General features: G+C 45.6%; 1 pseudogene; it reads left to right on the top strand.

Annotated features, from left to right (window-relative positions):
- Positions 1 to 252: 252 nt before the first annotated feature.
- Positions 253 to 20190, top strand: LOC129639985 (melanoma-associated antigen 1-like; annotated as a pseudogene).
- Positions 20191 to 23039: the final 2849 nt, after the last annotated feature.

The raw sequence follows: 23039 nt of genomic DNA, 5'->3' as shown, positions 1-23039 counted from the left end.
GATTCAGGCATTCTTTTGGAGGGCCTGGAGATCACCCAGCCTTGGGCCAGTGGGTGAGCTGCAGGTTCCAGGGTAAAGACAAGGGATGACATCCTGTAGTGTTCCAGAGCCCTCACTAAGGCCCTCTAGTAGCCTTGGCCGAGGCCTTGAGGAGCGGTGAACCTCTCCCCCATCCCTGTCTCTGCAACCTACTATCAGTGGCCATTTTCCTGGGCCTCAGTCTCTGAAATCTGGTCTCTTCACTTGGACAGCATGAGGAGTCAGGACCTGTTGGGTTGGGTGCTTGGCTCCATCAAGGATGCGAGCTGGGCAGAATGTGGGAACCTTGCCCTGAAGGAGCTGCCAAATGAGATCTGTTTCTGCTTATCCAAGATGGGAAATTTCAAGGTGAAAATTCTGCCTTGAGACTTTGCCCTCTCTTGACAGGGCAAGAATGATAAAAAACAACATTCATCTGGTAGAGATATATAGGAACATTATTACCTGACCATGACCTAACTTTAAGCACAAAGGATGTGACAGCAAAAATTCTGTAACAACTTACCACAACTCTCTCTGAAATTTATTTTAAATGTACTTAACTGAAAACCTTCAGTAACTTTGAGTTCTTAGGGCAAGAGCCACGCATATCATTGTATGAATCTGTAAAAAGCCTTTTCCTGTTCCAACTCTAACATTTCGTTTTGATGGGCCTCATTCTGCATCAAGCACATGGATTTGCAATTTTGATAACAACCATACTGTGGAAGGGCTGACTTGGCCTCTCTTAAACAACAGCAGAGACTGGCCAAGTGCTCACAGCCATCCATAACATACCCACTGACTAGGCTTGGCTAAATTTTAGCCATGCTTCTCTCCTCTGAACTTCAGCTTTCCCCCACGCTAGAGCAAGCACTAAGAGTCAAACATTTCTGACTCCTTTAACAGCTCCTTCTAAGAATCAACTCACTACAGAAAGAAACACTTCTTGTCAAACTGCTCCATCATGCTGTCTGTTCATCCATCCCACATCTTTCCCATCTCACTCACACAGACACACACACACACACACACGCACATATACACAAACTTACAGACACACACATAGTTGTTGTGCACCCTCCTTATCTTCCATGTTAAAAAAATATCTTTTTCGGTTCCATTTTAAGACACTTCAAGAAATTGTGTTCAAAGAATTCTCCCTATTGCAATCAGTTCATTTCAATTGTTCAGTTGTGTCCAACTGTGTGAAACCCCATGGACTACAGCACACCAGGATTCCTTGTCCATCACCAAACCCCAGAGCTTTCTGAAACTCAAGTTCATGGAATCCCCGATGCCATCCAAACATCTCATCCTCTCTCATCCCCTTCTCCTTGGCCTTCATTTCTTCCTAGCATCAGGATCTTTCCCAATGAGACAGTTCTTTGCATCAGGTGGAAAAAGTACTGGAGTTGCAACTTCATTGTCAGTCCTTCTAGTGAATAATCAGGACTGATACCACACGTCCATGGAGTGCTGGTTGCATGGGCACAGGAGGGACTAGAGGAGCTACTCCACGTTAAAGTTCAGGATTGGTGGCAGTGAGGAGATATACCTCGTCCAAGGTAAGGAGGAGTGGCTGCGCTTTGCTGGAGCAGCCTTGAAGAGATACCCCATGTCCAAGGTAAGGAGAAACCCACGTAAGATGGTAGGTGTTGCAAGATGGCATCAAAGGGCAGACACACTGAAACAAGAATCACAGAAATCTAGTCAATGGAATCACACTAGAGCCACAGCCTTATCTAACTCAATGAGACTAAGCCCGGCCCTGTGGTGCCTCCCACGTTGGTTGGGTCATGGTGAAGAGGACTGACAGTATGTGGTCCACTGGGAAGGGAAGGGCAAACCACTTCAGTATTCTTGCCTTGAGATCCGCATGAGCAGTATGAAATGGCAAAATGATAGGATACTGAAAGAGGAGCTCCCCAGGTTAGTAGGTGCCCAATATGCTACTGGAGATCGGTGGAGAAATAACTCCAGAAAGAATGAAGGGATTGAGCCAAAGCAAAAACAATACTCATTTATGGATATGACTGGTGACAGAAGAAAGGTCCAGTGCTAGAAAGAGCAATACAGCATAGGAATATGGAAAGTTAAGTCCATGAATCAAGGCAAATTGGAAGTGGTCAAACAGGAGATGGCAAGAGTAAACGTCAACATTCTAGGAATCAATGAACTAAAATGGACTGGAATGGGTGAATTTAACTCAGATGACCATTATATCTACTACAGTGGGCAGAAATCCCTCAGAACAAATGGATTAGCCATCAGGTCAACAAAAGATTCCACAATGCAGTAGCTGGATGCAACCTCAAAAACTATAGAATGATCTCTGTTCGTTTCCAAGGCAAACCATTCAATATCACAGTAATCCAAGTCTATGCCCCAACAAGTAATGATGAAGAACCTGAGGTTGAATGGTTCTATGAAGACCGACAAGACCTTTTAGAACTAACACCCAAAAAAGGTGTCCTTTACGTTATAGTGGACTAGAATGCAAAAGTAGGAAGTCAAGAAACACCTGGAGTAACAGGAAAATTTGGCTCTGGAGTATGGAATGAAGCAGGGTAAAGGCTAATACAGTTTTGCAAAGAGAACACACTGGTCATAGCAAACACCCTCTGCCAACAACACAAGAAAAGACTCTACACATTGACATCACCAGATGGTCAACGCTGAAATCAGATTGATTATATCGCTTGCAGCCAAAGATGGAGAAGGTCTATACAGTCAGCAAAACAAGACTGGGAGCTGACTCTGGCACAGATCATGAGCTCCTTATTACCAAATTCAGATTTAAATTGAAGAAAGTAGGGAAAACCACTAGACCATTCAGGTGTGACGTAAATCCAATTCCTTATGATTATACAGTGGAAGTGAGAAATAGATTTAAGGGATTAGACCTGACAGTGTGCCTGATGAAGTATGGACGGAGTTTCGTGACATTGTACAGGAGACAGGAATCAAGACCATCCCCATGGAAAAGAAATGCCAAAAAGCAAAAGGGCTGTTTGGGGAGGCCTTACAAATAGTTGTGAAAAGAAGAGAAGTGAAAAGCACAGGAAAAAAGGAAAGATATAAGCATCTGATTGCAGAGTTCCAAAGAATAGCAAGAAGAGATAAGAAAGCCTTCCTCAGTGATCAATGCAAAGAAGTAGAGGAAAACAACGGAATGGAAAAGACTAGATATCTATTCAAGAAAATTCCAGATACCAAGGGAACATTTCATGCAAAGATGGGCTCGATAAAGGACCGAAATGGCATGGACCTAACAGAAGCAGAAGATATTAAGAAGAAGTGCTAAGAATACTGAGAAGAACTATAGAAAAAAATAATCTTCATGACCCAGATAATCATGATGGTGTGATCACGCACCTATGCCCAGACATCCAGGAATGTGAAGTCCAGTGGGCCTTAGAGAGCATCACTACGAACAAAGCTAGTGGAGGTGATGGCGTTCCAGTTGAGCTATTTCAAATCCTGAAAGATGATGCAGTGAAAGTGCTGCACTCAATGTGCCAGCTAATTTGGGCCACTCAGCAGTGGCCACGAGACTGGAAAAGGTCAGGTTTCACTCCAATCCCCAAGAAAGGCACCGCCAAAGCATGCTCAAACTACCACACAATATCACTCATCTCACATGCCAGTCAAGTAATTCTTATAAATCTCCAAAAAAGGCTTCAGCAATATGTGAATCATGTACTTCCAGATGTTCAAGCTGGTTATAGAAAAGGCAGAGTAATCAGAGATCAAATTGCCAACATCCGCTGGATCATGGAAAAAGCAAGAGATTTTCATAAAAAATATATATATTTCTGTTTTATTGACTATGCCAAAGCCTTTGACTGTGTAGATCACAGAAACTGAAAAATTTTGAAAGAGATGGGAATACCAGACCACCTGACCTGCCTCTTGAGAAACCTCTATGCAGGTCAGGAAGCAACAGTTAGAACTGGACATGGAACAACAAACTGGTTCCAAGTAGGAAAAAGAGTACATCAAGGCTGTTTATTGTCACTCTGCTTATTTAATTTATATGCAGAGTGCATAATGGAAACGCTGTGCTGGAGGAAGCACAAGCTGGGATCAAGATTGTCGGGAGAAATATCATTAAGGTCAAATATGCAGATGATACCACCGTTATGGCAGAAAGTGAAGAAGAACTGAAGAGCCTCTTGATGAAAGTAAAAGAAGACAGTGAAAAAATTGGCTTAAAGCTCAACATTCAGAAACTGAAGATCATGGCATCTGGTCCCATCACTTCATGGGAAGTATATGGGGAAATAGTGGAAACAGTGGCTGAGTTTACTTTTCTGGGCTCCAAAATCACTGCAGAATGGTGACTGCAGCCAAGAAATTAAAGGGAGCTTACTCCTTGGAAGTAGAGTTACGACTAACCTCGACAACATATAAAAAACAATGACTCTGTGGGAGAGGGTGGGGTGATTAGGGAGAAGGGCATTGAAACATGAATAATTTCATATATTAAATGAATCGCTAGTCCAGGTTCGATGCATAATACAGGATGCTTGGGGCTGGTGCACTGGGATGACCCAGAGGGATGGTATGGGGAGGGAGGTAGGAGGGGGGTACAGGGTGGGGAACACATGTACACCTGAAGCAGGTTCATGTGGATATATGGCAAAACCAATACCATATGTAAAGTAATTAACCTCCCATTAAAGTAAATAAATTTATATTAAAAATAAAAAGCAGAGACATTACTTTGGCATCAAAGGTCTCTCTAGTCAAGGCTATGGTTTTTCCAGTGGTCAGGTATGGATTGAGAGTTGAACTATAAAAAAGCTGAGCACCAAAGAATTGATGCTTTTGAACTGTGGTGTTGGAGAAGATTCTTGAGAGTGCCTAGGACTGCAAGGAGATCCAACCAGTCCATCCTAAAGGATATCAGTCCTGAGTGCTCTTTGGAAAGACTGATGTTGAAACTGAAACTCCAATATTTTGGCCACCTGATGCAAAGAGCTGACTCATTGTTAAGACACTGATGCTGGGAAATATTGACGGCAGGAGGAGAAGGGGACGACAGAGGAAGAGATGGTTAGATGGCATCACCAACTCAATGGACATGGGTTTGGGTGAACTTCACGAGTTGATGATGGACAGGGAGGCCTGGTGTGCTGCGGTTCATGGTGTTGCAAAGAATCAGACACGACTGACAAACTGAACTGACTTCCTCTCAGTCTTTCAGTGGAGACCAGTACTTTTGTCTTCCCATTTGTCTCTGTCTTTCTGAATTAAATGCATCAATTATCTATGATGGTCTTGAATGGGTGATCTTGTGGGGGGGCATCACTGTACAGTGTGTACCATAGTCACCCTGGGGTGAGGTGGGGGTGGGGTTGGATTTGATGGACTAAAAGTCACAACTTTCCTTAGGGTGTGCCAGTACCTATGGCTTGAAAGTTCAGTGGTACCACGTCTGAAGCCAGATGTACGGAAGAGACTTCCTTTTCCTCAGTGGCTTTCACTGTCTTATTGGGGGCAGGGTGGGATGCCAAGTTTCTGGAGCAGAAGCCCTGAATATCAGGCCAAATCTGCCTGTGTTACCTCAGGTATGCACGCTCCCCTCTCCCAGCACTGCAACCCTTGCCACAGAGGGACAAGAGGAGCATGTTCTGGTTAGAAAAATAACAAAAGGAGCAAATCTCCATGCTGGCTGCTTACAGAGATCCAGGCTACCTCCAACATGCCATCTGTGCCATAACCATCAGTAGCGTTTCCTGCCCTGCTTAAACATACCTTCTGGTCTGAGACCTCTTGGTTCCTCACAGCTGATCACTTCCCCCAGCTTCTGCTTTCCCTGCCCTGTTGAAGAGGGGTGCTATTGGGCAGGTGAGGCCCTCTTGGGCTCTTGGCAGCTACTGAATCATCTGCTGTGGCAGTTTGGCCTCTATCAGAGATCAGGACTTCTCCTAATACGCTGCCTATATAAGTGACCTTCAGGAGCATGACCCGAGCACTTCCACTGACATGCTGCCCTGGGCCAGATGCACCTCTGTTTCCCACATCCCAGCTGTCTGCCTGGCCATGGCAGCCCCTGCTCCAGTGCAGATCGACCACACAAGCAAGCAGGGAGTGTTTAAGTGTGGGCAGTTGTTGGGAAAACAGGTAGCCACAAATGCGGTCTCAATCTGTCCTCTTCATTGTGGCTTGGGAGCAAGCCCCTGAGCACATGTTCCTGGAGGGGGAGTCCGGGCTTCCCACAGACCTCCTGTTAGTCCACATAGCCCTGCAACCATTTAAGGGTGTTTCACTTCCCTGTGTCAGACCCCATGACTTGTGTGTCCAATATATGGCTCGAAACACTCACACCCAGGGCATATCTCCAAACGTGTAATCCCCCTCATTTTCTGAGACCTCTCCCATGGATACACGTCAGGACTTGAATCATCCTTTTCTCTTCATACCCTATTCCCTGTGGATCTTTCTTTGAGAGTAAGTTTGGAATCTTTCTGCATTTTCCAATCAGTTTTTAGAGCTAATTGTTCTACATTTTGATGGATCTTTTTTTTTTTTTTTTTCATTCCAGGGTATTTGAATTACCATGTTGTATTTCAGGTGTCCAGCGAAGTGATTCGGCTTTACATATACATATATTTGGGCTTCCCACTTGGCTTAGTTGTTAAAGAATCATCCTGCAATGAAGGAGATTTGGGTTGAATGCCTGGGTAGGGAAGATATGCTCAGAGGGACATGACGAGCCTCTCCAGTATTGTTGCCTGGAGGATCTCATGGACAGAGAAGCCTAGCAGGCTACAGTCCATAGGGTCACAATGAGTAGGGAACATCTAAATCAACTGAGTTTGCACAGGCACACATCCATATATATATTCCTTTACAAATTATTTTTCCATTCATGTTGTTACAGAATTTCTAGCAGAGTTGCCTGTGGTTTTGTAGTAGGTCCTTGTTGGTTATCTATTTTATATATAGTGGTGTCTATATATATGTTAATCCTCAACTCCCAATTCCTCCCCTCGCCCCAACTTGCCATTTGGTAAGCATCAGTTTACCTTCTATTTAGATGTGTTTTTGATGTTCTTTGGGGGAGGCTGTTTAATCGTTTGAAGTCGTCCTACTTTTCTATTTTTGCTTTTCTTGCCTATGATTTTGGTGTCACATATATAACATCACTATTAAAACCAATGTTTACAACTTCTCCAGGATGTTTTCTTCTAGTTGATTTACAGTTTCAAATCTTGCATTTAAACCTTTAATCAACTCTGAGTTTAGTTTATTATTAGGTATAAGGTAAGGGTCCTCTTTCAATCTTTTGCATTCAGATTTCTAGTTACACACGGCAGGTAATTGAAGAGATGGTGAGGGGAAACTTAATCATGTTCATCTCAAGGCAGTAATGAGTGACAAGCCTGTAGGAAAGGCACTGGAGTAAGGGACTTGGCCAGGAGCATGTAAAGTTTGGGGAATCCCACTTGATTCCCGCTGATCCGTGGATGTGATCCTGGGCACATACGTTCTGACCCTAGGCAATACATTCTGACCCTAGGCAAATAGACTTAATCTTGACCTCTGCCAATCAAGAGAAGCCTCTGGGCCAGCAGGATTCTGCACTCATCATGAGTCCATGGGCACTGCTTTGGCTTTTGCATTTGGTGTCATGTAAATGGGTGGTCTTAATACAAAGACATAGAGTTCCTCTTGACTACTGAAAAAATAAGCTTCTCATTTAAGTTCCTTTGACTTCTGATCCACTTTCTAGTTCATGGTTTTTACTATATTTTCAAACAGATTCTTGGACATACTTGGCAGAAGAGAGTGATTCTCTCCCTTACAGTCTTAGATAATCCAACTTCTGATAATATTTTATATCACCACACTGTTGATTTCTAATCCGTTTACCTCTCTAGCATGCATTTCTGAGAAGATACATACTCAAAAATCTATCCTACAAACTGCCTGTAATGAACTACAAGTGATTAGAGAACGTGAAAATATTAATACAAAAGAGAATGATTAAGAACATTTGCTTGGGAGGTGACTATTAGGCTAGCCTCAGATGGTTGCTAGTTTCTGAGTCACAGAAGATAGGATGGACACAGGCATAGAGGAAATTAGAAGGTCTTAGGGAAATCATTGTATCAGTCAATAGAGGTTGTTATGGCCACAGATAGAGGGGTCAGTTGCAATCTCTTCATAGCGAACCTGTATAAGTGGAAGTATAAAGAGTTTCTACTACTCTTTGTGAGTGCTAATGAGCAAACCCCCAACCCGCATACAACACAGCGTTTGCAATAGGACTTGTCATGTTTGAATCACAATATACTGTCCTTTTCCAGGACAGCTACAGACTTCTGATATTGATTTCTTGTTGTTGATCTAAATGGATATACCCTTTCTCAACTCATGACTTAATGTTTATGTTTTTCTCTTTTAACTCTAAGAGTTTTTGAATGCTTTTTAAACTTTATGCATCCTCAATTCTTTCTGCAAGGTGGCAGTATATCCACGGATATTAAAATATATACCAGCGCGACTTTAGGGAAACAAGGCCCTCTAACCTCCACTTTTGGTCCACCTCAGGATTTTCCTGATAGCTAAGTTGGGAAAGATTCTGCCTGCAAAGCTGTAGACATCAGTTCAATTCCTGGGTAGGGAAGCTCTGTTGGAGAAGGGATAAGCTACCCACCCTAGCATTCTTTGGCTTCCCTTGTGGCTCAGCTGGTGAAGAATCCTCCTTCACTGTGGGATGCCTGGGCTTTATCCCTGGTTTGGGAAGATCCCCTGGAGTAAGGAAAGGCTACCCACTCCAGTATTCTGGCCTGCAGAATTCTATGGATTGTAGAGTCCATGGGGTAACCAACCATCAGACGCGACTGAGTAACTTTCACTTTCAGCTCTTCAGGCCTAGTAATCTGTTACCTTCCCCTAACAGCAATTATTTCAGTCAGTCCTACAGCAGGGCATTAAAGTGTGATAGTGTTAAATGGTGATAATATATACAGATCTGGAATCACAGCACCCGCCTATTAAGGTTCTCTGTCCATATCATCCTGGTAGCTGCTTACCTGACTAATCTTCACAGGAAGAGTTGATAGTTCTCCTACTTCCTTTGAAAGGACAACAAACCCAGGGTCTCCTTCACTCTTAATGATTTTAAATCACAATCTGTGACTGACTTTCAATCATCCACTGTGTCTCTCAGGAGTTAAAGTGCCAGAAAGATTTAACTAGGGAGCTGAAGCCCAGATAAAAGATACTGTAGCATTTACTTAAAATCTGAACTCAGCTCTTTTGATGCTGATGGTGAATCTCTGTTTTAATTGTTTCTAAAAAGTTTTCTGAAAACACACGGGCTTCCTCTGGTAGAGACTTGGCTTTATATATCTCCATATTTGATTGACTACTCCTTGAAACTATTCAAACACTTCAAAATTAAAATGAACACCAAATTAAATATTCGAAACTCTTCTTCTTTAAACCACAAAAACTTGCAGAATTTGAACTAACAGAAGAGGTTATTGGGGAAGAAAGTTTTACAACTGTAGTTATTTAGAAATACCAGGGCATGGTGATAAATAAAATACCAGCTTTTACACAGTCTTATATTGATATTTTATCAAAAGTCTCTGTCCTGACTTCTCTGGCTGTCCAGTGGTTTGGACTCCATGCTTTCAGTAGAAGCTGAACTTGTACAATCCCTGGTCAGGGAACTAAGATCCCACAAACTGCATGGCGCCCCATACCCAAAAACATTATCTGTGTGTCGTGATCCTGTTAGTCATCTGCACCAGGATTTGGCCCCATCCACTGCCCTGCCCTTGGGATCATAGTGCTCCCCCAAATTTCTTAAGATTACAGTGGCCTAATTGATCTTTGGTCTGATTCCTCCAAACATTATTTTAATCTTTGGGAGTGCTAAGGGTGGGTTTTAGTTGCATCAGCATTTTGTGCCTCCTGAGCATCTTTAGCTGACAGCATAGGTGAGTGATGCAACAAAGCCCATTAAGACGTAAATGGCCAGGAGGTGATGTCTGCCTGCCTAATTCAGGGGAAGTCTGACATTCACCATCCCCGTGTGAAGCCCTCTTCTCATCTGGGTTGTGGCAATCTAGACCCTGATATCACTGCACACCCCAAACAATGGCAGTAACACTGCACCAAAACTCCTTGCCGCTGAGATCAATGGTTAAGCAGGGTTGTTCACCTTCAGTGCAGACTCCTGACCCAGTCGGACCTCTACTCTCTGGCTAACTGGGACCTGAGGATCTTTTCCCGCACCTCTTGGGACCCTATATCCCTCCCCATTCAGGTGTCCAACTCTTTTCTTCCTTCACTCCCTTCCCATCAGAAAATTCACACACATGCAAATATCTTTTCACCATTTGATGTGTATTTTAATCACAGCCTTCAGTTTACTATGTTAGTGTGAGAGTCAGTCTTTTTCTGGTTGGCCATTTCGAAGAAAACAGACCTCTGGAGACACAATTGTAAACTGTCTGACCTTTTCTATTCAGTTACTGTCTGCCCAGCTTATACTTCTCCAGGGTCTCTCATTCTGTGGTGGCTGAGCTTACCTTCTCTTTTGATTCTGCCTCCTTCTTTGACTCTGCCTCATATTTTGGTACACTTTTCTGCTTTGATTCAGTTTCTTACGTGCACAGCAGCAGAAAAAACAGTTTGGTTTTCTTGTTTTCTTTACCTTCTTCGACTGAGTGGCATATGATCGGATTTTCTTTCTCAATGTTCCTTTTAGAGGTCTTCTGACCCTCAAGGTCATATTCCGTGCCTTGAAAGACAAGATAAGGGTATTAATTTTGAGAAAGGGTATAACATCTGAGTTGGAAGGGAGACTTCATGAAAAGGGATGTGGGCTGATGAGGGCTTTTGGCAGGCAAGGGCAGTGTAGAGGTCTTGGGCAGCAAAGTCAATGGAAAACGTGGGGAGCATAGATGAAACAATCTTACCTTCCCATTGCCTCTGTATCTCTGTGAACAAAGGGTCTTCTTTCGTCCATTCACCCTTGAAGCACACCGCATTGAAACTCTTCTTGGCTGCCGTGGCTTCCTGGTTACCTTATGATGATAGCATGAAATGGCCTAACCCAGAATCTTTGCCTCGGACCTCCCTATATATACCTTCTCAGGACAATGAGGAGCCATACCCTTCAATCCGATTGGTCAGCTGGGCACTCCCCCAGCCAATGGTGGCTTTGGGGTCTTAGACATCACAATGTACCACTGTGCCCATCAACATGGGTTAGCGGGTTCTGAGGGAGGCCATGATACAACCTTCTCACCCCGACACCTCTGTGTGTCTGATTCTGGGGAGTGGTGTTTCAGAGGCATGGTGTTTCTTCTCATGACCCTCAGACTTTCCTTCAGTGCCCTTTATTCTTTGACTTATATGTCCCCCTTCAACACTCCTGCCTCCTCCATCCCTGTATGAACCTCTACCAAACACTTTTCATTCCAAATATGTTCCCCAGAGTTGTCTTGTCATTTCCTCTTTCGCCCACTCTCTTCCTAGTGGGGGTTCTTGAGGGGCTTAAGGAACTTAAAACCAAGAATTTAACATGGATAAAGGTAGTTAATAGCAGCTTGGATGTTTTTGCTACTCCAATGACTGTAGAGACCCCAAGACTTGGTGAATCCTCAGTCTGTTGCCCCAGGGTCTATACACCATCTCCATAAAATTACACATCAGAGCCAAGAAAGTCATACATGTCTCCTCCACTAATATTGTTGGGGACACTTGAGCTGTCATATTGAGTAGGGAAACTCAACTTGCCCCATCTACCAGAAATACATTCCCGATTAAAACAAACAAACAAAAACTAGTAATTTGTCCAAAGGTCAGGATCAGATGACCAATGCAGCACTGTCTCTTGACTGAATCACTTCCCCAGTGGTCCCTCATTGACAGTTATCAACAGGTAGGGCCCAATGTGGAGCTGAACAATAGCTGAGCAGGAGAAGTACCAGCAGGTATTTCACTGATACTTGGTTGATTATTGGCAGGGTCGAGCGATGCACTGTCCAATTGCTGGCCAATACCTGATGCTTAGTAACAGGATGTGGAGTAATACGGCAAAGCAATGGCTACCTGCTAATGGCTGTGCTCATGCTGCTCTGTTCCCTAAGGATACGTTGGGTCTAGAGTGCTTTAATCTTTTTGACGGACTTCTTTCCCACTGCAGATTTTGATTTCACATGCTTGTTTAACTTTTGTACATCTTTCTTTTCATTGTATTCCCAGTCATGCACTGGGAAAGCCAGTCAACATGGCAGTCAACAGTGCTTATCTATATGCCCCTCCAATAGCTGCCACTTGATTGCATGTGCCGCATATATTTTAGCTAATATGTCAAAGCCAACAAGAATGTCAAAGCCAGACCACCTTGAGAACTTCTTTAACATACCTTATCCTTACAGTGATTCTTATTCTATTCACAATGTAACAGAGCAGAGTGAGCACAACCCTATGCAGTTAGCCATTGATGTGTTTCATTTCAACCCACCCTGTTCCTAGGCAACAGGTGTAGCTCAGCCTTGCTTGGTGCCTCAGATGGCCCCATTCACAAGCAGCCAACTGTCAATGAGTGACCATTCGTTGTCCTGCTCAGCTATTGATCAGCACCACAGTGGGCCCTACCCCCCAGTTACTGTCAAGAATGGAGTACTGGGGAAGTGATTAAGGAAGAGTGATATGGTGGTCATCAGCTGGAAAGTGAGAGAAGAGGCAAATTCAGGCATTCCTTTGGAGGGCCTGGAGATCACCCAGCCTTGGGCCAGTGGGTGAGCTGGAGGTCCCAGGGAATTGACTGGGGATGACATCCTGTAGTGCTCCAGAGCCCTCACTATTGCCCCCCAGTAGCCTTGCCCCAGACCTTGAGGAGCGGTGAACCTCTCCTCCATCCCTGACTCTGCAACATACTAGCAGTGGCCATCTCCCTGGGCCTCAGTCTCTGAGAACTGGTCTCCTCACTTGGACAGCCTGAGGAGACAGGACCTATTGGGTTGGGTGCCTGGCTCCATCAAGGATGAGAGCTGGGCAGAATGTGGGAACCTTGCCCCTAAGGAGCTGCCAAATGAGATCTCTTTATGCTTATCCAGGATGGGACATTTCAAGTGAAAGTTGTGCTTTGAGACTTTGCTCTCTCTTGACAGGGCAAGAATGACAGAAAATAACATTCATCTGGTAGAGATACACAGGAACATTCTTACCTGACCATGACCTAACTTTGAGCACAAGGGATGTGACAATAAGAAGTCTGCAACAATTTACCACAACTCTCTCTGACATGTGCTTTTAAATATACTTAACTGAAAAACTTCATTTACTTTGAGTTCTTAGGGAAAGAGCCACACACATATTTGTATGAATCTGTAATAAACCTTTCACTGTTCCAAACTCTAACATTTAGTTCTGATGGGCCTCATTCTGCATCAAGCACATTAATTTGCAGTTTTGATAACAACCATACTGTCGAAAGGCTGACTTGGCCTATTTTAAACCACATCAGAGACTGGCCAAGTGCTCACAGTCATCCATAACATACCCACTGACTAGGCTTGGCTAAACAATAGCCATGCTTCTCTGCTCTGAACTTCAGCTTTCCCCCACGCTTGAGAAAGCTCTAAGATTCAGGCAATTCTGACTCCTTTAACAGCTCATTCTAAAAATCAGCTCACTACAGAAAGAAACACTTCTTTTCAAACTGTTCCATCAGGCTGTCTGTTCATTCATCCCCACCTCTTTCCCCATCTCACACACATCACACACACACACACACACACACACACACAAACTTACACACACACACATCGTTGCTGTGCACGCTCCTTATCTATCATGTTAAGGAAATATCTTTTGCTGTTCCATTTTGAGACACGTTAAGAACTTGTGTTCAAAGCATTCTCCCTATAGCGTTCAGTTCATTTCATTTGTTCAGTTGTGTCCGACTGTGTGCAACCCCATGGACTGCAGCACACCAGGATTCCTTGTCCATCACCAACTCCCAGAGCTTGCTGAAACTCAAGACCATTGAATCCCCGATGCCATCCAAACATCTCATCCTCTCTTATCCCCTTCTCCTTGGCCTTCATTCCTTCCTAGCATCAGGATCTTTTCCAATGAGACAGTTCTTTGCATCAGGTGGACAAAGAAGTGGAGTTGCAGTGTCACCGTCAGTCTTTCTAGTGAATAATCAGGACTGATATCACACGTCCATGGAGTGGTGGCTGCATGGGCTCAGGAGGGACTAGAGAAGCTACTCCACGTTCAAGGTCAGGAGTGGTGTCAGTGAGGAGATATACCTCGTCCAAGGTAAGTTGCAGTGGCTGCGCTTTGATGGACCAGCCATGAAGAGATACCCCACGTCCAAGTAAGAGAAACACACGTAAGACGGTAGGTGTTGCAAGACGACAACAGAGGGCAGACACACGGAAGCCATAATCACAGAAATCTAGTCAATCTAATCACATTAGAACCACAGCCTTGTCTAACTCAATGAAACTAAGCCAGGCCCTGTGGGGCCTCTCAAATTGGGCGGGTAATGGTGGAGAGGTCTGAAAGAATGTGGTCCACTGGAGAAGGGAAGGGCAATCCACTTCAGTATTCTTGCCTTGAGATCCGCAAGAACAGTATGAAAAGACAAAACAATAGGATACTGAAAGAGGAACTCCCCATGTCAGTAGGTGCCCGATATGCTACTGGAGATTGATGGAGAAATAACTCCAGAAAGAATGAAGGGTTTGAGCCAAAGCAAAAACAATACCCAGTTGTGGATGTGACTGGTGACAGAAGAAAGGTCCAATGCTATAAGGAGCAATATAGCATAGGAACCTGGAATGTTAAGTCCATGAATCAAGGCTAATTGCAAGTGGTCAAACAGGAGATGGCGAGATTGAATGACAACATTCTAAGAATCAGTGAACTAAAATGAAATGGAATGGGTGAATTTAACTCAGATGACCATTATATCTAGTATGGCGGACAGAAATCCCTCAGAAGAAATGGATTATCCATCATGCTCAACAAAAGAGTCCAAAATGCATTAGCTGAATGCAATCTCAAAAACTATAGAATGATCTCTGTTTGTTTCGAAGGCAAACCATTCAATATCACAGTAATCCAAGTCTATGCCCCAACAATCAATGAAAAAGAAGCTGAAGTTGAACGGTTCTATGAAGACTGAAAAGACCTTTTAGAACTAACACCCAAAAAAGATGTCCTTTGCATTATAGTGGACTGGAATGCAAAAGTAGGAAGTCAAGAAACACCCGGAGTAACAGGAAAATTTGGCTCTGGAGTATGGAATGAAGCAGGGCAAAGGCTAATAGAGTTTTGCAAAGATAACACCCTTGACATAACAAACACCCTCTTCCAACAATAGAAGAAAAGACTCTACCCATGGACATCACCAGATGATCAACACTGAAATCATATTGATCATATCATTTGCAGCCAAAGATGGAGAAGCTCTATAAAGTCAGCAAAGCAAGACTGGGAGCTGACTGTGGCTCAGATCATGAGCTCCTTATTGCCAAATTCAGATGTAAATTTAAGAAAGTAGGGAAAAACACTAGAATATCCAGGTATGACATAAATCCAGTCCTTTATGATTATACAGTGGAAGTGAGAAATATATTTAAGGCATTAGACCATACAAATAGAGTGACTGATAAACTATGGACGGAGGTTCATGACATTGTACAGGAGACAGGGATCAAGACCATCCCCATGGAAAACAAATGCCATAAAGTAAAAGGCCTGTCTGGGGAGGCCTTACAAATAGTTGTGAAAAGAAAAAAGTGAAAAGCACAGGGGACAAAGAAAAATGTAAGCATGCGAATGCAGAGTTCCAAAAATAGCAAGAAAACATAAGAAAGCCTTCCTCAGTGATCAATGCAAAGAAGTAGAGGAAAACAATGGAATGGGAAAGACTAGATTTCTCTTCAAGAAAATTTGAGATAGCAAGGGAGCATTTCATGCAAAGATGGGCTCGATAAAGGACAGAAATGCTATGGACCTAACAGAAGCAGAAGATATTAAGAAGAGCCACAAATAGTACCCAGAAGAACTGTACACACAAAATAAAAATCTTCATGAACCAGATAATCATGATTTTGTGATCACGCACCTCGGGCCAGACATCCTGGAATGTGAAGTCAAGTGGGCCTTAGAAGCATCACTAGGAATAAAGCTAGTGGAGGTGATGGAATTCCAGTTGAGCTATTTCAAATCCTGAAAGATGATACAGTTAAAGTGCTGAACTCAATATGCCAGCTAATTTGGAAAACTCAGCAGTGGCCACAGGACTGGAAAAAGTCAATTTTTACTCCAATTCCTAAGAAAGACAACGCCAAAGAATGCTCAAACTACGGCACAATTGCACGCATCTCACATGCCAGTAGAGTAATTCTTAAAAATCTCCAAAGCAGGCTTCAGCAATATGTGAATCATGAACTTCCAGATGTTCAAGCTGGTTATAGAAAAGGCAGAGGAATCAGAGATCAAATTGCCAGCATCCGCTGGATCATGGAAAAAGCAAGAGCGTTCCATAAAAAAATATCTATTTCTGCTCTATTGACTATGCCAAAGCCTTTGACTGTGTGGATCACAGTAAACGGTGGAAAATTCTGAAAGAGATGGGAATACCAGACCATCTGTCCAGCCTCTTGAGAAACCTCTATGCGTGTCAGGAAGCAACAGCTAGAACTGGACAAGGAACAACAGACTGGTTCCAAGTAGGAAAAAGAGTACATCAAGGCTGCATATTGTCACTTTGCTTATTTAATTTATATGCAGAGTGCATCATGAGAAACGCTAGGCTGGAGGAAGCACAAGCTGGAATCAACATTGCCGGGAGAAGTATCAAAAAGCTCAGATATGCAGAAGACACCACCGTTATGGCAGAAAGTGAAGAACTAAAGAGCCTCTTGATGAAAGTGAAAGAAGAGAGTGGAAAAGTTGGCTTAAAGCTCAACATTCAAAAAGCGAAGATCATGGCATCTGGTCCCATCATTTCATGGGAAGAAGATGGGGGAACAGTGGCTGAGTTTATTTTTCTGGGCTTCAAAATCTCTGCAGATGGTGACTGCAGCCATGAAAGTAAAGGAAGCTTAGTCCATGGAAGTAGAGTTATGAGTAGACAAACAACATATTAAAAAGCAGAGACTCTGTGGGAGAAGGTGGGGTGATTTGGGAGAATGGCGTTGAAACATGTACAATATCATATATGAAAAAAATCGCCAGTCCAGGTTTGATGCATGATACAGGATGCTTGGTGCTGGTGCACTGGGATGACCCAGAGGGATGGTACGGGGAGGGAGGTGGGAGGGGGGTACAGGATGGGGAACACATGTACAACTGTGGCAGGTTCATGTTGAGGTATGGCAAAACTAATACCATATGTAAAGTAATTAACCTCCCATTAAATTAAATAAATTTATATTAAAAAAAAAAAAAAAAAACAGAGACATGACTTTGGCAACAAAGGTCTGTCTAGTCAAGGCTATAGTATTTCCAGTGGTCAGGTATGGATTGAGAGTTGGAGTATAAAAAAGCTGAGTGCCAAAAATTGATCCTTTTGAACTGTGGTGTTGGAGAAGACTTTGAGAGTTCCTTAGATTGCAAGGCAATCCAACCAATCCATCATAAAGGATATCAGTCCTGAGTGCTCATTGGAAAGACTGATGTTGAAACTGAAACTCCAATATTTTGGCCACCTGATGCGAAGTGCTGACTCATTGGTAAAGACCCTGATGCTGGGAAATATTGACGGAGGAGGAGAAGGGGACGACAGAGGAAGAGATGGTTAGATGGCATCACCAACTCAGTGGACATGGGTTTGGGTGGACTCCTCGAGTTGGTGATGGACAGGGAGGCCTGGGGTGCTGCGATTCATGGTGTTGCAAAGAATCAGACACGACTGACAAACTGAACTGACTTCCTCTCAGTTTTTCAGTGGAGACCAGTCCTTCTGTCTTCCCATTTTTCTCTGCCTCTCTTCATTTAAGTACATCAATTATCTTTTATGGTCTTGAAGGGGTGATCTTCTGGGGGAGCATCACTGTAAAGTCTGTACCATCATCAGAGGGGGGAGGGGGTGGGAATGGGGCTGGATTTGATGGACCACAAGTCACATCTTGCCTTAGGGTGTGCCAGCACCTATGGCTGGGAAGTTCAGTGGTACCAGGTCTGAAGCCAGATATGAGGCAGAGACTTCCTTTTCCTCATTGGCTTTCACTGTCCTATTGGAGGCAGGGTGGGATCCCAAGTTTCTTGAGCATAAGCCCTGAATGTCAGGCCAGATCTGGCTGTGTCTCCTCAAGTATGTACACTCCCCTCTCCCAGCACTGCAACCCTTGCCACAGAGGGACAAGAGGAGCATGTTCTGGTTAGAAAAATAACAAAAGGAGCAAATCTCTAGGCTGGCTGCTTACAGAGATCCAGGCTACCTCCAACGTGCCATCTGTGCCATCACCATCAGTAGCGTCTCCTGACCTCCTTAAACATACCTTTTGGTCTGAGACCTCTTGTTCCCTCACAGCGTCACTACCCTGCAAGTCCCCATAGGGGAGGGGCAAGGCCGTGCCAGGGGAAAGGGAGCACTACAAGAAAGCCCCAAGAGGACCACCCACCCTGTGGGTGATGGCATGTGGGGACCTCACAGGGTCCACCCCTCCTACCAGCACAGAAGGCCCAAGTCTGTGCCAAAATCCACTCCCGAGTTGTCCCTCCATTTCTCTCACAGGGGCTCCAGGAACCAGCAGGCGAAGGCAGATGTCTGAGGCCCGAGTCCATGGGTCAGAGAGCTGAGGAGGTCCAGGCAGTGCCAAGAGTCAAGGTGAGTTGGCTACCCTGAGTGTGCACCAGGGACTCCACATCCCAGAAGAGTGGGGACACCAAAAGGCCCTAATCCTCCCCACCATGTCAGCCCCACAACCTCAAGTTGTGCTGACTGCACACTGGTGAGCCACCTCACATCCTACTTCAGGTAGCCAGGGGTTAGGCCGCTTAGGAGGAGCTCATCTATGAGGCCTGAGAACACCCCTCAAGGGGAGACTTGTAAGTGGCCTGAATCAGACCGCCCAGGGTGGGTTTCTCACCTGAGGACGCTCACAACCACCCTCTCCCGCAGGCCCAGGATCCCCATCTGTCCCCCTGCTTCACTCCTGTCTGCACGTCAACCCTGGTCATCATGCAAGGGATGCATGGGCTCTGCCAGCCTGAGAGAGTCTTTCAGGATCCAAGAAAGGAAGAGGGCCTGATGGAGGCACAGTTCATTTGGGGTGAGGAGAAGGAGGTGGAGGAGGAGGATGAAGAGGAGCAGAACGTGGAGAAGGAGGAGGAGGACCAGCAGCAGCAGGTGGAGGGAGGAGGAGCAAGTAGAGGAAGGAGATGCAGCTACCTTCTCCTTCTCCTGGTCCGGGGTACCCTGGAGGAAGTGGCTGCTGCTGCAACACCCAGTCTCCCCCAGAGCCCTCTGGGTGTCTGGCCCTCTCCCAATGCCATGGCTGCTACTCCAGGAGCCAATATGAAGAGCATGGCCTCAGCAGGCAAGATGAAGTGCTAAGCACCTCACGTGACCAGGAAGATGCCAGATCCTGGCTCTGAGATGCACTGCAGGTGAAGAAGAATGAGCTGGTGCAATTCCTGCTCAGCAGGTGTCTTGCTAAGGAGCCGATCACAAAGGCAGAATTGCTGAACAGTGTGTTAAAAGATTACCAGGACTATTTCCTGGTGGTCTTCGGTCAAGCCTCAGAGTATTTGCAGCTGGTCTTTGGCTTGGAGGTGAAGGAGGTGGACCCCAGTGAGCACACCTATATCCTGGTCCCCTCCCTGGGCCTCACCCTCAGTGAGATGCTGAGCGATGGGCAGAGGTATGCCCAAGGCAGGCCTCCTGGTGGTGATCCTGTGCCTGATCGCTGTGGAGGACGGCCATGCCCCTGAGAAGGAGATCTGGGGAGCACTCAGCAGGATGAGGGTGTGTCTCGGTAAGAACACTTCATCTATGGGGAGCCCAGGGAGCTGCTCACCCAAGTGTGGGTGCAGGAGGGGTACCTGGTGTACCAGCAGGTGCCTGATGAAGACCCTGCTTGCTACGAGTTCCTGTGGGGTCCCCAGGGCTATGTGGAGACCAGCAAGTTTAAAGAGCTGGAATATCTGGACAGAGTTGGTTGAAGGTGTCCCAGCTCTTTCCAACCCTTCTGCAAAGGCTGCGAGGGAGGAGGAAAGAGGACTCTGAGCCAGAGCAGCAGCCAGGCTCCTTCCAGGCACATGTCCAACAGCTTGTCTTAGGGGGCAGGAAAGGAGGCTGATTATTCCCTTTGATATTGAAGAGGAAACAGTCAGCCTTCTCAGCAGTGAAGGTCCTGGCCCGTTGGGGGAACCCGGTGTGTAGCATCTTTGTGTTCCTGTTCTCTACAATGACATGGAGGCTCATCTCTGTTTTCTTTAGGAATCTTTCAAATATTATTCTTTTTTATAGAAGACAATGCATTCCAATATCTAACAATGTCAATGACGTTGATCATCACACTGTGTTTGTACTTAACCAGTTCAAGATGAAGAGTTTTCCTGTTCTGTAAGAGAGAGTAGGAACACTTCCATTTTATTCTGTGGTCCTGCACAAGATAACATGGAATTAGAATTAGAATGATTTTGGAAATATGAATCTATTTAGCAGTGATATAGTTGGTGGAAAAATTAGAAAATAAAAAGTGATAGTAGTGAATTCTTGCTTCTTATACCTTGGGTGTGTTCATTTGGTACAGCTAAGGGATCTCAGTTTATGTGAAATTCCTGGGTTATCAAAAGAAGTAGCAATTCATCTGAGTCAAGCAGTCCCCTCCTCACTGGCACATTTATTGAAAAGACCTTTATGGAGCCTCTGCTCCATGAAAGGCCCTGTGTTAGCAGTGGGGACACTGGGAGAAGCAGGACACTCCCATACCTAGAGCGATGGTCTAGGAGCCACAGTCACATGAGGTGCCTCATGGGAGGGAGGGGAAATGGGACATTGCTGTAAGGTGTCCTTTTGGCTCTTGAATAAAGCCCCGAGAGATCTCTTTTTGGGGCAGCATGGAAGGGGTCCTAGCTCTTGTCACTTTGCTGCTGACCACAAGGATGGCACAGGTGTTTTCTACCCATTATCTGCTAGGAATCCCGAAGAACTCCCATCTCACTCCCTTGAAGTGATGCCCAGAAATCCACGGACTGACCATCTCTTTCCTGGTCCTGGGGGCCCAGAATTCAAGGTGTTAACTAGCTTTCAATTATTTTCATTGTAATTGGGCATTGTAATCAAAGACTCAACATTTATTGGTGCTGCAATGACGGAAGGTAAGTGTTTGGATGCAAAACCACCTGGGACTCATGCAAAGAGTGGTTCCTGCTTCTGTTTCCTGGAGCTGCTTGGATCCTGCTGGAACACTCCTCCACACCCAAATTTTACAGGTCCTCTAACTGGAAATGGGCCTTTCTGGGTAGCCCATACAATGAAGAATCTGTTTGCATTGTGGGAGTCCTGGGTTCAATCCCTGGGTCAGGAAGATCCCCCTGGAGAAGGGCATGGCAACTCACTCCACTATTCTTGTCTGGAGAATTCCATGGACAGAGGATCCTGGCAATCTATAGTCAATGGAGTTGTAGAATCAGATATGACTGAGCGACTAACACTATGGTCCACTACAGTCTAAGTGGAAAGTTTCTTAGTTTTATTTATGAAACATCCTGTTTGGCTAATTAGGAATTCCACATCCTATTGAGGTGCATATTCTCTAACCTTCCCTGGACCACAAAGTAGCCAACCCCATCCAGTGGACAGTGGAGGATTTTCTGGGGGCAACAGTGTGAAAGATTCCTGCTCTGTTATCACAGGGTCAACTCTTGCCAGGCCCTGAAAGCTCTGTCTCATCCCTTATGTCCATCCTGCAACCCAATACACGGGGCTCCTCACACCCGCTCGCCTCCCACATGAAGAACTGAGGCCATGGGGCTTGGCCATCTTCCCAGGATCACGTGCTAGTGAGGGCCGCGGTGGGCCCAAAGCCCTGTTCTCTATTCCTCTGGAGCCCCCACCTTTCCCGCCCACACCAGGCCACCACCTGACCTTGCGACTTCTCATACCTTCCTCTTCTCAGTGCTACACGATGCCTCTGAGGTGACAAAAATCAGGCCTGTGGAAGGAAGGGGACAAGGAGAATCAGAAGCCCTGTGGGGCTGCTCTGTGCCTTGCTGAGAACTGACTCTGCTCAGGGCCGGCATCTCTGTCCAGTCCCAGCGCCTCCAGCCTGAGGGTGGCGCCCTGTCCCTGCTGCTGCCATGGGGCCTCCTGCCCAACTGAACCTGCCAGGCTGACCAGCTCATCACTGAGCAGGAGGGAGGGAAAGCCTGACTATATGGTCCCAGTTCCCACTGGGATAAGACCCTACAGGAGGCTCCTCCGGTATGGGAGGGAAGGGAACACAGGTGGATCCCTGAGGCTCCAGGTCTCCCAAGCTGCAGTGAGGGAGGGGAGCAGTTGGAGGGCCTTTGGGCTGGGGAAACCAGGGGATGGACACTAAGCACAGGGGCAGGAGAGTGAGGCAGAGAAAGGCAGGCCTTGGACGTCAGGAGAGCTTGTGTGTGCACAACACAAGTGTCCCGAGCCACGGCTGACAAAGACCCCCTTGGCGACACACAAACACACTTCCAGGGCCTGGGTGCTTCCTGGAGGAGGGGGACCAGAAAAGGCAGCTCCCTCAGGACCCAGGGGGTGAGGAGGGGCCCAAAGCGTGGGAGGGAGCAAGAAAGACCAGCTAGTCAGGCTGCCCACAGATACCAGGACCTTCTGTCGCCTTCAAAGGAGCCACCAGGGGCCCCCACCAACGTATATAGCCTCCAGAGTCATGTCCCAGTCAGATGAACTGGCTGGAAGCAAAGCTTTGTCAACCTGCTTTTAAGCAGAAAGGCCATGAAGAAGCCCAAGTCGAAGCCTGAATCTCATCCATGCCGCCAGTCATTAGGCAGAAAGGCCTCTGGGAGAGCTT

This window comes from Bubalus kerabau, chromosome X, assembly GCF_029407905.1.
Source record: "Bubalus kerabau isolate K-KA32 ecotype Philippines breed swamp buffalo chromosome X, PCC_UOA_SB_1v2, whole genome shotgun sequence".
Lineage (NCBI taxonomy): Eukaryota > Metazoa > Chordata > Mammalia > Artiodactyla > Bovidae > Bubalus > Bubalus kerabau.
This window is presented reverse-complemented; position numbering and strand designations above follow the sequence as displayed.